The 15,023-nt window shown below is 45.6% G+C and overlaps 1 long non-coding RNA gene across 3 annotated transcripts in view; it reads left to right on the top strand.

Annotated features, from left to right (window-relative positions):
- Nucleotides 1-15,023, top strand: part of LOC138644707 (uncharacterized) — a 92,888-nt gene that overhangs the window by 59,345 nt on the left and 18,520 nt on the right. For 2 of the 3 annotated variants that reach the window (XR_011314643.1, XR_011314645.1), the window contains exon 4: nt 11,154-11,277. The exons of the other annotated variant lie outside the window; for it this stretch is intronic. This is a non-coding gene — a long non-coding RNA (uncharacterized lncRNA). The remainder of the gene's footprint in view (nt 1-11,153; nt 11,278-15,023) is intronic. 3 annotated transcript variants of the gene reach the window in all.

The following is a 15,023-nucleotide window of genomic DNA, read 5'->3' as shown; positions in this document are numbered from 1 at the left end:
AAGTTGGTTCTCCCTGAGTCTCTGAAAAACCGCCCGAAGTTGACCAATATGTGACTGCTTGTCAAGTGAATAAGCTAGAATGTCATCCAATTATATTACCACAAACCGCTCAATAAAATCAGAGAACACATAATTGATGAAGTTCTGAAAAACTGCAGGGGCATTGGTGAGACCAAACGGCATAAGTAAGTTTTCAAACAACCCCTCTGAGGTGAGAAATGCAGACTTCCACTCATCCCCCTCCCCTACCCGGATGAGGTTATATGCCCCCCGCAAGTCAAGTTTTGAAAAAAATTTGGCCCTGGACAATTGGTTACACAAATCAGGAATGAGTGGGAGGGGATATGTGTTTCTTACAGTAATCTTATTTAGTTCCCAAAAGTCAAGGCATGGGTGGAGACCATCATCTCTTTTTTTTTTAAAGAAAAAACCCTACAGCAACAGGATACATATATGCTAGCCACCTTAGGGAGAGACCCAAGTTGGGCTAAATGTAGCGGGACGCAACTTGGGTCTCTCCCTAAGGTGGCTAGCATATATGTATCGCTTGCTCACCGAGCCCCACTCCATACAGCCAACCAATTCCAGCCCTGTGCTGATGAGGGCCTAAAGCCCGAAACACATGTCCACAGGTAGGAATTGGTTGGCTGTGTAAATTTAGAAACTTATCCGCAGCATTGCACGCTTGGCGGTTCCAAGCACTGTGGATTAGACTGGGGTGGAAAGAGATGATTTGCATAGCTCCGCCTACTGCAAAGGATTCTGGGTAAACCTGCTATTCTTTGTATTATGCTGCTTGCAAGTACTTTCCGTTTCAGGAAAGCATCCACTATGTACAGCAACAGGAGACACGGAAGGGTGAACATGCCCCTTGCGGAGACTCTCCGATATGTATTCCTTCACTCGGGACCAGAAAAGTTATACAATCGGGCTTTTGGCAATTTAGCCCCAGGAATCAGGTCAATGGCACAATCAAAAGGGCTGTGCGATGGTAACCCCTCGACCTGACTTTTGGAGAACACGTCCTCGAAGTCCTTCAGGTACTTCAGAATACCCTCCAGACCAACGGATGACACAGACACAGAATTCAGACATTTGTTTGCACAGTTGGATCCCCATTTAACAATCTCCCGTGCCTCCCAGTCACTGACTGGATTATGACATTGTAGCCAAGGAAACCCCAAAACCAGACCAGCAGGGAGGTTGTCCAGAATGAGGCTATATGCTCCAAATGAACAGATCCCACCTTAAGGACAAACTCTTTAGTAACAGAGCGGATCCCGTTCTTGGTGAATGGGGTTGAGCCAATAGTCACTTTCATGGGTTTGTCCAACCTGACTGTCCCTATCTCACAGTGAGCCACTAACCTCGAGTCAATCAAGGTCCCTGAAGACGCACAACCTACAAAAGCAGAAGAGGGAAAAAAACATAGTTCACACCTAATTCCACCTTTAACAGTAGTCTGAAGGATGAAGAAGAAAGTACCTGTGGGTCTGTGTAACCTCCTCAGCAGTTACCCAAACCTAGTTGTTTCCAGAGACCTTAGAATCCGGAGGACATGAGGGACAGTCCTTAATCCAATGACCTGGCTTTCCACAATGGAAGCAGAGTTTTTTCTCACTGTGGCGTGTCCTCTCCTTTCCTTCATGGAGACAGCCCCCGCCTCCATGGGCTCAACCGACGACGAAAGCTCTGACTTCCCCAGCAACAAAGGAGCATCTTGTGGTACAACACCGCTCTCCCTCCCAGCCTGTGGTCTATATGGACGGCCTGGATCATGGCCTCCTCCAGAGAGTCGGGTGTTGGATGCAGGGCCAAATGCTTGGAGAGATCCCGACGGAATAGCCCTCTGAGTGCCGAGTCATTCCATGAAACCTCAGAAGCCCATTGCCTGTACGCAGAACAGTACCACTCAGCTGAGCGCTTTCCCTAGGTCAGACTCATAACTGTGTCCTCTGCCAGTCTCACACGATCAGGTTTATCATATATAAGACCCAAGGTCTCGAAGAACCGATCAACAGACATTCGCTCAGAAGAGGTAAGAGATAGGGAGAAAGCCCAGGACTGCGGCCCCTCATGTAACAGGGAAATAACTATCCCCACCCTTTGATTCTCATCACCCGAGGACCGAGGGCGCAGAGAAAAAAGTAGTTTACAACTTTCTTTTAATACTCGGAATTTTTTCTTATCCTCAGAAAAGGTATCCAGAAGTTTGATAGAGGGTTCAGGAGAGGAGAAGGAAACATCAGACACCGTACCCTCCCATTTGCCAGACAGAGAGGCACCCTGAACAGTATTAACAGTATCTGCCAGCTCCCTCTGTACCTGTTGGTGAGAGGCAACCAACGCCCTTTGCTCAACAGATAGATTCTGCATCATCTTAGTGAGGTTAGATACCTGATCAGTCAGAGCATGCAGCAGGTCCACAACAAATACAAACCCCCCCTGAAGAATTGTATGGGTCGATGATAATGTCATGACACCTAAGGTGTCACTTGGAATGCCTAGGGGCGCTATCAGTAGTGAGTGCAGTAGTGAGTGCAGAAACAAGTCATGCCGAACTCAAGGACCTGACAAAGAGCAGTCACGTGACCAGGGGGCAGAGCCACAGCACGTTAGTGTAGGGAATGACACTGAACATACAGTGTGCAGGGCATAGACAGAAAACATAGTCGAATAGAGCCGAGGGTCAAAAGCCAGGAGGGAGTGAAGTACCTTAGGGATAAGACAAAGAGTAAACAGGGACAAGACAAGGGGTCTGATAACCAAGAGAGACAGAGCAGTACAAAGCAGAATGCAAAGACAGAAGTCAGAGAACAAAACCGAGTCATACACAGCAAGGCACACTAACACAGAGGCACAACGTTTACGGACGAGAACCTGGGTCAGCAACCACACGCCAAGTTTACGAAAGTATCACTGACACACAATCCAGGAACTGCCAACATTAAATAGCCTCCCCAGAACCAAAGAGAGGCAGACTAAAATAAACCCTGACCTGACCAGGATGGAGGCGGCACCATCCTGTCCAGAGTCATGACGTTTATAACACTGAGCCATGAAAATAAAAAAAAATCAAATTTTTCCCACAAAAAATGCTTTTTTTGCCCCAAATTTTGTATTTTCACAAGGGTAGCAGAAACAATGTACCCCAAAATGTGTTGTGCAATTTCTCCTGAGTTCATCGATAAACCATATGTGGTCAAAAACTACTTTTTAGGCACAGTGCAAAGGTCAGAAGGGAAGTAGTGCCATTTTTCAGTTCAGTTTTTGCTGAAATGGTTTGATGGCGTCATGTTACATTGGCAGAGCCCCTGAAGTGCCAGAACACCAAAACCACCAATAAGTGACCCCATTTTAAAAATGTAACCTGTCAATGAATTCATCTAGGGGTGCAGTGATCATATTGACACCAAAAATGTGTCACAAAAATCTATACCATTGGGCAGTGAATACAAAAAATTACAACTAAAATTGTGTTAGCACCAAATTTTTCATTTTAATACTGGGAAATGGGAAAAATGGCACCAAAATGTATTCCACAATTTCTGTTGAATGTAGAAATACCTAATAAGTGGCTGTGCTGTACTGCTTAGCCATACAGAAAGACTCGGGAGGGACGGAGCGTTTTTTGCCTCCTGGAGCACAAATTTTCCTAAAATAGTTTGCAAACTTCACATACAGAGCCCCTAAGTGCTAGAAAAGCAGAATCCCCTCACAAATGACACCATTTTGGAAATTCTATCCCTTTTGGAATGTATCTACAGGTGTAGTGATTATTTTGACTCCACGGGTGTTTTCCAGAAACAAGCAGCAGTGGATGTTGCTGAGTGAAAATTGCAAACTTCCATTGTAGTGCCCAGTACATTGTAGTGACTAGAATGTTATGCCCAGCTCATACTTCTGAAAACATGCACTTATAAATTAGGCGGGCTCTCACAATTACAGAAATGCCAAACGTGGGCTATATGTGGTTTAGACACATTGGGCCTCAGAAGGGAGGGGGCATTTGGATTTAGGAATTTGATGAATTTCTTTTGAGGGGCTTTTCAAGAGACTTTTTGCTACCAGTAAGGTGGAAGCCCCTATATTTCCATTAACAGATGATGGACCTGAGTGGGGACTTGCTTTTTTGTGGATTGAGTTGAAGCTTTAATTGGGAACATTTTATATAATGTTTAGGATCGCATTAATCCAGCGCTCTACGCTGAGCACTTACTTTGGGGTTTCCATCTGAATCTCTGACTGACGTGATTCAGATGAAACCCCCGAGGTATCCACTCACTATAATTAGACAGCAGAGTTACTATGGACTCTATCCGGCCTCCATTCAGTGTTGCCTTTCTTTTCAGAAGTGCACAAAACCGTGGTTGACTGCACTTTTATGCTCACCTAAAAAGACAGACACTGCCTGATCACATGTCAGATGGCGTCCACAGTACCTCCATCTGCCTCATTATAGGGAATCTTTCGCCAGAGGTTCAGAATGAATCACGTATTTCAGATATTTACATGGAAACCCTGATGTAAGTGCTCAGTACGGAGCGCAGGATAAATGTGCGCTGAGGCTTACTGTGACCTTTGGGAGGCAGAATGAAGAAATCAAACGCATGTGAAGAATTGGGCTTATTTATATTTTACGCCATTCCTCATATGGTATAATTGATTAGGCGACTTTATTCTTTGGGTTGGAGCGATTACAGCCAAACCAGATTTATATCCCGTTTTTATGTTTGGATGCTGTCACACACTAAAAGATGTTTTTATTGCGAAAACTAGTTTTTGCCTCACAATAGTTAAGTATAATTTTTCCATATTTCACCTGACAGAGTCATGTGAGGGCTTGTTTTTTTGGCACGAGCTGCATCAATTACTGCATCAATACGGCATAGCATCGAGGTGATCAGAGGTAATCATGAAGTGCTCTAAAATCTCCTCGTAGACGGCTGTGCTCACTTTAGTCTTGAGAAAACACAGTTGACCTACACCAGCAGATGACATGTCTACCCAAAACCTCACTGATTGTGGAAACTGCACACTAGACCTCAAGCAGCTTGGATTATGTTCATCTCCACACTTCCTCCAGACTCTGGGACCTTGATTTCCAAGGTCTAATGTGAAATTTCCACAGTCAGTGAGGAGGAGGAAAATCTATGCAAATAGATTACATAATCAAACAAGGCAACTTGGTCATCACCATTCTTCCCCTTATCTGTGATGCTGGACTGAAGGACACTTGTTAAACATAAAATGAGGTGATATGCCTCTATGAGACAGAGAGAGAGAGCAAGTTAGAGATTCAACCAAAACATCCAAACATCCAGAGACAGGACAGCAGCCAAGACATCATGGCTCCATCTCAAGGGACACAGATTTATTATTCTACAGGATGCTGGCCTAGAAGACTTCGGCCCTGGTTGGAAGAATACAAATCTGCTCCATTGACTGTTGCTGAACCATGGATACATTTGGAGAAAACCAGGATTGGGAACACCGGTCACCTGGCTCCATGGAAATATTTAGAGAAGCCTGGATATGACCCTCGAGTCAACTGGCCTCATACCTCAATGGACTGTCATCTTCCTACGCCTGCTACCTGCTTTCTGTGTGCATGCCACAGGTGGGATAGTCGACTCTGGAAGATGAAGCCAGGTTGTGACCCTAAGGTCAACTGCCCTTGTACCTGAATGGACTGTCATCTTCCTATGATTGTCGATAATTCCTCTGTGTCTGTGTGCCACAGGTGGGATAGCTGACCCTGGAAGCTCTGAAGTAACAGCTGCCATTTATTCCGACGAATCAGGAGAAGGGTGAGACTCTGCAATGTGCACCATTATTGTATTTTGCTGGGACTGTTCTACGTGTTATCTGCCTGTTTTGTGGCTCAATAAAGGATTGCCACACTGATTTAACCTCACTCTGTGTTGTCTGAGTAGCGTTATGCTATCCCTGGTCCATGAGGTTTTGGCTAGTGGACCGGGACGCCTGAAAGAAGACCACCATTTAAAATTAAACTTCTTTTGACTGCAGAATAACTTGATATGAACTATATACAGCAGAGAGGGGGCATTTATCTTCAAAGACATTTCTTTACCCACAAGCGACATGAACACACACATCTCCTTCTTCCCTGAAAACACTATTTTCTTCAGTTACTTCCTCTACTTTTTGCACAGCGCACTGCACTATATTGGGAGCTTCCATTTTCTTGTGTGGGGACTGAACGGGTTGAGGTATAATACTACTGTCACTTTTTTCTCTGTGTCGACCGCACAGGTCAAGGAGTTACGCTATGGCCCCTTACAGCTACTGTTAGTATCCAGTCCACAACAGTCATAGACTCAATCCTGTAGCAACACGTCCTTTGATTTCTCCATAGGAGAAGATGTGTTCTAGTATAACAACACTTGACTTTCTTTACTGCAGATGCTTAGTAGCTACAATGGTATATATATTCTCTTCCTTTTGCCTGAAGTCTTTACTCTGCACACTCTGGGCTCTTTCTGACTACCAGGAAGTCCTTTCTGATGCTGCTGCATATACCCTCCCTCTCTGGGTTAAACTATGGACTTACACTACTCACTGTCTGGTGCTGGACAGACTATAACAATGTTAGTGCCATCTTGTGGCCATTATACTTAACATCACATAATATTATGAATCACGCAGTACACACCACACATTACACTCTACAATATTAAATGAAGGTTTCTCAAGGAGTGTAGGCAACATGCCCATCCCCCTACATAGGTTCACCTTCCAATAGGATGACTTCCCTAAACTTGCTGCCAGAGATACAATGGAATGGATTAGATTAAAGCATAATCATGTTTTTAACTAGCCCAGTCAAAGTCCAGACCTAAATCCCATTGAGAACCTGTGGCTAGACTTTAACCTTCGTCAGGCTGCATAATTTTACAACGTTAGGCTGCAGAGGTACCTTCATATATACCTCCACTGTGATATTTGGCCAATATATTCTGGACCAAAACTGCAGAGATGTCACGAAATTTCAGCCCTCTGCGGCTTTTCGAAAAAAAGTTATTGCAATTTTAAAAAACGGAATAGTTACAATTGTACCTAGTCAGCCAGGTTAAAATTGCTGTTCACAGATGCCTCCATTCAACCTCACTGAGCTAAATCTAGTTTGCAATGAAGAATGGTCAAAAATTTCAGCCTCTACACTGTGTTCCAAATTATTATGCAAATTGGATTTAAGTGTCATAAAGATTTAATTGTTTTGTTTTTCAAATAAACTCATGGATGGTATTGTGTCTCGGGGCTCAATAGATCACTGAAATCAATCTTAAACACATGTGATAATTAGTTTTCCAGGTGACTCTAATTAAAGTAAAACTACTTAAAAATGATGTTCCACATTATTAAGCAGGCGACAGGTTTCAAGCAATATGGGAACTAAAAAGGATCTCTCTGCTGCTGAAAAGCGTTAAATAGTGCAATGCCTTGGTCAAGATATGAAAACATTAGATATTTCATGAAAACTTAAGAGTGATCATCGTACTGTGAAGAGATTTGTGACTGAAACAGAACACAGACAAGAGTTCATGCAGAGAAAAGCATAATGAGGAAGGTGTCTGACCGACAAATTTATTTGATTAAGAGAGCAGCTGCCAAAATACCATTACAAAGCAGCAAACAGTTATTTGAAGCTGCTGGTGCCTCTGGAGTCCCTCGAACCTCAAGGTGTAGGATCCTTCAAAGGCTTGCTGTGGTGCATAAACCTACTATTCGGCCACCCCTAAACAGTGTTCACAAGCACAAATGGTTGCAGTGAGCTCAGACATGCATGAAGACTAATTTACAAATGGTCTTGTTTACTGATGAGTGTAGAGCAACCCTGGATGGTTCAGATGGATGGTAGTGAATGGTTGGTGGATGGCCACCATGTCCCAACAAGGCTGTGACGTCAGCAAGGAGGTGGAGAAGTCATGTTTTGGGCCAGAATCATGGGGAAACAGCTGGTAGGGCCCTTTAAGGTTCCTAAAGGTGTGAAAATGACCTCTGCAAAGTATATCGAGTTTCTGACTGACAACTTTCTTCCTTGGTGTAAAAAGCAGAAACCTGCCTTCAGGAGCAAAATCATCTTCATGCATGATAATGCACCCTCTCATGCTCCAAAGAATACCTCTCAGTGATTGGCTGCTATGGGCATAAAAGGAGATAAACTCATGGTGTGGCCACCATCTTCCCCTGACCTCAACCCTATAGAGAACCTTTGGAGTATCATCAAGCAAAAGATCTGTGAGGGTGGGAGGCAGTTCACATCATAACAGTAGCTCTGGGAGGCTATTTTGACTTCATGCAAAGAAATACAAGCAGAAACTCTCCAAAAACTCACAACTAGTGTTGAGCATTCCGATACCGCAAGTATCGGGTATCGGCCGATATTTGCGGTATCGGAATTCTGATACCAAGTTCCGATATTTTTGTGATATCGGGAATCGGTATCGCGATTAAGATTAATGTGTAAAATAAAGAATAAAAATAAAAAATATTGATATACTTACCCTCTGACGCGCCCTGGTCGTCACCACTGCAACCGCCTTGCTTTCGTTCCGAAGAATGAGCGCGTAAAGGGCCTTCGATGACGTCGCGGCTTGTGATTGGTCGCTGAGCGGTCATGTGACCGCTCACGCGACCAATCACAAGCCGCGACGTCATCGAATGTCATTAACGCGCTCATTCCTAAGAATGAGCGCGTTAAGGACCTTTGATGATGTTGCGGCTTGTGATTGGTGACGTGAGCGGTCACATGACCGCTCAGCGACCAATCACAAGCCGCGACGTCATCGAAGGCCCTTAACGCGCTCATTCTTCGGAACGAAAGCAAGGCGGTTGAAGCGGTGACGACCAGGGCGCGTCAGAGGGTGAGTATATCAATATTTTTTATTTTTATTCTTTATTTTACACATGAATATGGATCCCAGGGCCTGAAGGAGAGTGTCCTCTCCTTCAGACCCTGGGATCCATTACAGGATACCTTCCGATATTTGTGTCCCATTGACTTGTATTGGTATCGGATATCGGTATCGGCGATATCCGATATTTTTCGGATATCGGCCGATACCATCCGATACCGATACTTTCAAATATCGGACGGTATCGCTCAACACTACTCACAACTTCAATCGATGCAAGAATTGTGAAGGTGATATCAAAGAAGGGTTCCTATGTTAAAGGGAACCTGTCACTCCCCTCAGGCGTTTGTAACTGCGCCTGTGTGGCTGCTGCAATGTGAATAAATCAGAAGACACTGCGGAGCGGGATGTCTGGCAGGGCGGCCGCACAGGCGCAGTCAGCTAGACTGCAAATGAGAACAGAGGACGGGCAGAGCTCACTGCGCATGCCCAAGGCATGAGAAAAGAGCGCAGGGGCCGGCTCATTTGAAAACAGCGCTGAGGAGGCGGCGCCCGGCACGCACAGGCCCGGAGTGACGGCTGTGCTGCGTCTGTTAGCAAGGAAAGACCCACCTCCAGGAACATTTCAGGGTAAGAGGGGGCACATTTTATAAGTGATTATTTCAGAGTGTGCAGGCATCATAACTAAAAAAGCCACCTTGTCATAATGCAGCATTTGTGCTGCACAAGGTGGCTCTTTTAGTTACAAACACCTAAGGGGGGTGACAGGTTCCCTTTAACATGTAAGTTGGCCTGTTAGGATGTTTTGGAGTTAAATACATTTTTAGTTCAGGGAGCATTATTATTATTATTTATTATAATAGCACCATATATTCCATGGCCATTTACATATGAGAAGGGGTATACATAATAAAAACAAGTGCAATGATCTTAAACAATACAAGTCACAACTGGTACAGGAGAAGAGAGGACCCTGCCCGCGAGGGCTCACAATCTACGAATGACCTCCTTATGCTGCAAATTCCACAAACGAGCATTTTCAGTTCTTTAAAACATCAAATGTTTAGAAATTCTACTGTGCCTAATAATTTGTAACAATGCATTTTGCGTTTTTATTCATTTTAGAGATTATACTGTTGTTAGTGTTGAGCATTCCTATACTAGAAATATCGGGTATCAGCGAGATATTCGCTGCATCGGATTTCCGATACTGAGTTCCGATATTTTTAAGATATCGGATACCGGAATCGGAAGTTCCTATAGTGCAATGATGCACTATAATGGAGTGTGGGCAGTGCGTGGGCGGAGACTGCATCTGTGTGTGCGTGTGGGGTCTGTGCGTGACCGAGAGGGGGGGTCTGTGCGGGCCTGCCGGGGGTCCGTGCGGTCTATTGGGGGTCTGTGCGGCCTGCCAGGGGTCTGTATGGGCTTCTCGGGGGTCTGTGCGGCCTGCCGGGGGTCTGTGCAGCCAGCCGGGGGTCTGTGCGGCCAGCTGGGGGTCTGTACAGGCCTCTCTGGGGTCTGTGCGGCCTATTGGGGGTCTGTGCGGCCTGTTAGGGGTCTATGCGGCCTGCTGGGGGTCTGTACGGCCCTCTCTGGGGTCTGTGTGGGCTGCCGGGGGTCTGTGCAGCCTGCCGGGGGTCTGTACGGACCTCTCGGGGGTCTGTGCAGCCTGCCGGGGGTCGGTGCGGCCTGCTGGGGGTCTGTGCGGCCCTCTCTGGGGTGTGTGCGGCCTGCCGGGGGTCTGTACGGGCATCTCGGGGGTCTGTGTGGCCTGTCAGGGGTCTGTGCGGGTGTGCAGGCATCGTCCGATGGGAATACAAGTCCCATCGGGCTATGCCTGCTACAATGGCAGTGATTGACACATTAGCCAATGATGGGACAGTAGTAGTCCCATCATCCGGCTAATGTGTTGAATGTAAAAAAAAACTACATACATACTACATACATACAACATACTACATACATTCAACATGCTACATACATACTACATACATACTACATACATACTACATACATACTGCATACATGCTACATACATACATACATACTACCTGCATACATGCTACATACATACTACATACAATACATTCATACATTACATACAGACCTACAATACATTCATACATTACATACAATACATACATACAGACATACAGTACATATAACATAGAGTACATACTCACCATTGCTTGTCATTTTGATCCCCGAAGCCAGTATAATCTGTAAAAAAGATTAAAATAACAAACAACCAATATACTCTCTGATCCGCAGAAATCCACGAGTGTCCCACGACTATCTCCAGTGGAGAACGGCAGCTGTTGTGAATTCTGTTGTCGGGCTCCCTCCTGTGGTCATGAATGGTACTTCGGCTGGTTCTGTCCATGGACTTCCTCTGGTGGGTGTTTCTGAGTTTCCTTCCACAGGTGACGAGGTTAATTTGTTAGCTGCTGCTCTATTTAACTCCACTTAGATCTTTGCTCCATGCCACCTGTCAATGTTCCAGTATTGGTCTAGTTCACTCCTGGATCGTTCTTGTGACCTGTCTTCCCATCAGAAGCTAAGTTCCAGCTTGTATTTCTTTGGTTTGCTATTTTTCTGTCCAGCTTGCTATTTAATTTGTTTTCTTGCTTGCTGGAAGCTCTGGGACGCAGAGGGAGCGCCTCCGCACCATGAGTCGGTGCGGAGGGTCTTTTTGCGCCCTCTGCGGGGTCTTTTTGTAGATTTTTGTGCTGACTGCAAAGTAACCTTTCCTATCCTCGGTCTGTTCAGTAAGTCGGGCCTCACTTTGCTAAATCTATTTCATCTCTGTGTTTGTATTTTCATCTTTACTCACAGTCATTATATGTGGGGGGCTGCCTTTTCCTTTGGGGAATTTCTCTGAGGCAAGGTAGGCTTTATTTTTCTATCTTCAGGGCTAGCTAGTTTCTTAGGCTGTGCCGAGTTGCATAGGGAGCGTTAGGCGCAATCCACGGCTATTTCTAGTGTGTTTGATAGGATTAGGGATTGCGGTCAGCAGAGTTCCCACGTCTCAGAGCTTGTCTGTATTATTAGTAACTATCAGGTCATTCCGTGTGCTCTTAACCACCAGGTCCATTATTGTCCTGACCACCAGGTCATAACAGTACAGGTGGCCCAAAGTACTAATGCATCTCAATAGAGGGATAAGAGAAGTTCTGAGACCATTTTTTTTTTCTTTGCAGTGTGTTTTGTCTCTCTTTTCCCCTTTACCTCTGGGTGGTTCAGGACACTGGTGTAAACATGGACATTCAAGGTCTGTCCTCTTGGATGGATAATCTCACTACAAGGATACAAAACATTCAAGATTTTGTGGTTCAGAATCCGATGTCAGAGCCTAGGATTCCAATTCCTGATTTGTTTTTTGGTGATAGATCTAAGTTCTTGAATTTCAAAAATAATTGTAAATTGTTTCTTGCCTTGAAACCTCGCTCCTCAGGTGACCCTGTTCAACAAGTAAAGATCATTATTTCTTTGTTACGTGGTGACCCTCAAGACTGGGCATTTTCCCTTGCGCCAGGGGATCCGGCATTGCGTGATGTTGATGCATTTTTCCTGGCGCTTGGATTGCTTTATGACGAACCTAATTCAGTGGATCAGGCAGAGAAAATCTTGCTGGCTCTGTGTCAGGGTCAGGATGAAGCGGAGATATATTGTCAGAAGTTTAGAAAGTGGTCTGTGCTCACTCAGTGGAATGAATGTGCCCTGGCAGCAATCTTCAGAAAGGGTCTCTCTGAAGCCCTTAAGGATGTCATGGTGGGGTTTCCTGCTATGAACAGGTAATTCAGAACCACAATGGACATTGAAATTCAGAGCACACAAAGTGACCTGACAATTACCAAAAACAAAGGACGAGCTCTGAGACGTGGAAACTCTGCTGACCGCAATCCCTAATCCTATCACACCACACTAGAGGTAGCCGTGGATTGCGCCTAACGCTCCCTATGCAACTCGGCACAGCCTGAGAAACTAACTAGCCCTGAAGATAGAAAAATAAGCCTACCTTGCCTCAGAGAAATTCCCCAAAGGAAAAGGCAGCCCCCCACATATAATGACTGTGAGTAAGATGAAAATACAAACACAGAGATGAAATAGATTTAGCAAAGTGAGGCCCGACTTACTGAATAGACCGAGGATAGGAAAGATAACTTTGCGGTCAACACAAAAACCTACAAACAACCACGCAGAGGGGCAAAAAGACCCTCCGCACCGACTAACGGTCTCAGAGCTTCCAGCAAGCAAGAAAAACCAATATAGCAAGCTGGACAGAAAAAATAGCAAACAAAAATAACACAAGCAAAACTTAGCTTATGCAGGATAGACAGGCCACATGAACGATCCAGGAGGAAGCAAGACCAATACTAGAACATTGACTGGAGGCCAGGATCAAAGCACCAGGTGGAGTTAAATAGAGCAGCACCTAATGACTTAACCTCATCACCTGAGGAAGGAAACTCAGAAGCCGCAGTACCACTCTCATCCACCAAAGGAAGCTCATAGACAGAACCAGCCGAAGTACCACTCTCGACCACAGGAGGGAGCTTGGCCACAGAATTCACAACAGTACCCCCCCTTGAGGAGGGGTCACCGAACCCTCACCAGAGCCCCCAGGCCGACCAGGATGAGCCACATGAAAGGCACGAACCAGATTGGCAGCATGGACATCAGAGGCAAAGACCCAGGAATTATCTTCCTGACCATAACCTTTCCACTTAACCAGATACTGGAGTTTCCGTCTCGAAACACGAGAATCCAAAATCTTCTCCACTATATACTCCAATTCCCCTTCAACCAAAACCGGAGCAGGAGGATCAATAGATGGAACCACAGGTGCCACGTATCTCCGCAACAATGACCTATGGAACACGTTATGGATGGAAAAAGAAGCTGGAAGAGTCAAACGAAAAGACACAGGATTAAGGACCTCAGAAAGCCTATATGCACCAATGAAAAGAGGCTTAAATTTAGGAGAGGAAACCTTCATAGGAATATAACGAGATGACAACCAAACCAAATCCCCAACACGAAGTCGGGGACCCACACAGCGCCTGCGGTTAGCGAAACGTTGAGCCTTCTCCTGGGACAAAGTCAGATTGTCCACTACATGAGTCCAAATCTGCTGCAACCTATCCACCACAGTATCCACACCAGGACAGTCCGAAGACTCAACCTGCCCTGAAGAGAACCGAGGGTGGAACCCAGAATTGCAGAAAAATGGCGAAGCCAAAGTAGCCGAGCTGGCCCGATTATTAAGGGCGAACTCAGCCAAAGGCAAAAAGGACACCCAATCATCCTGATCAGCAGAAACAAAACATCTCAGATATGTTTCCAAGGTCTGATTGGTTCGTTCAGTCTGGCCATTTGTCTGAGGATGGAAAGCCGAGGAAAAAGACAAATCAATGCCCATCCTAGCACAAAAGGCTCGCCAAAACCTCGAAACAAACTGGGAACCTCTGTCAGAAACGATGTTCTCTGGAATGCCATGTAAACGAACCACATGCTGGAAAAACAACGGCACCAAATCAGAGGAGGAAGGCAATTTAGACAAGGGCACCAAATGGACCATCTTAGAGAAGCGATCACAAACCACCCAAATGACCGACATTCTTTGAGAGACAGGGAGATCCGAAATAAAATCCATAGAGATATGTGTCCAAGGCCTCTTCGGGACCGGCAAGGGCAAAAGCAACCCACTGGCACGAGAACAGCAGGGCTTAGCCCGAGCACAAATCCCACAGGACTGCACAAAAGAACGCACATCCCGCGACAGAGACAGCCACCAAAAGGATCTAGCCACCAAATCTCTGGTACCAAAGATTCCAGGATGACCAGCCAACACCGAACAATGAACCTCAGAGATAACTTTATTCGTCCACCTATCAGGGACAAACAGTTTCTCCGCTGGGCAACGGTCAGGTCTATTAGCCTGAAATTTTTGCAACACCCGCCGCAAATCAGGGGAGATGGCAGACAAAATTACCCCCTCTTTGAGAATACCCGCCGGCTCAGGCAACCCCGGAGAATCGGGAACAAAACTCCTAGACAGGGCATCCGCTGTCATGATCCCAATGGCAGGGGATCACAAAAGGACAAGCACAAAAACAAATCAAGCTCTAGGGTGATGGA

This window comes from Ranitomeya imitator, chromosome 7 (genome assembly GCF_032444005.1).
Source record: "Ranitomeya imitator isolate aRanImi1 chromosome 7, aRanImi1.pri, whole genome shotgun sequence".
In the NCBI taxonomy this organism is placed as follows: Eukaryota; Metazoa; Chordata; class Amphibia; order Anura; family Dendrobatidae; genus Ranitomeya; species Ranitomeya imitator.
This window is presented reverse-complemented; position numbering and strand designations above follow the sequence as displayed.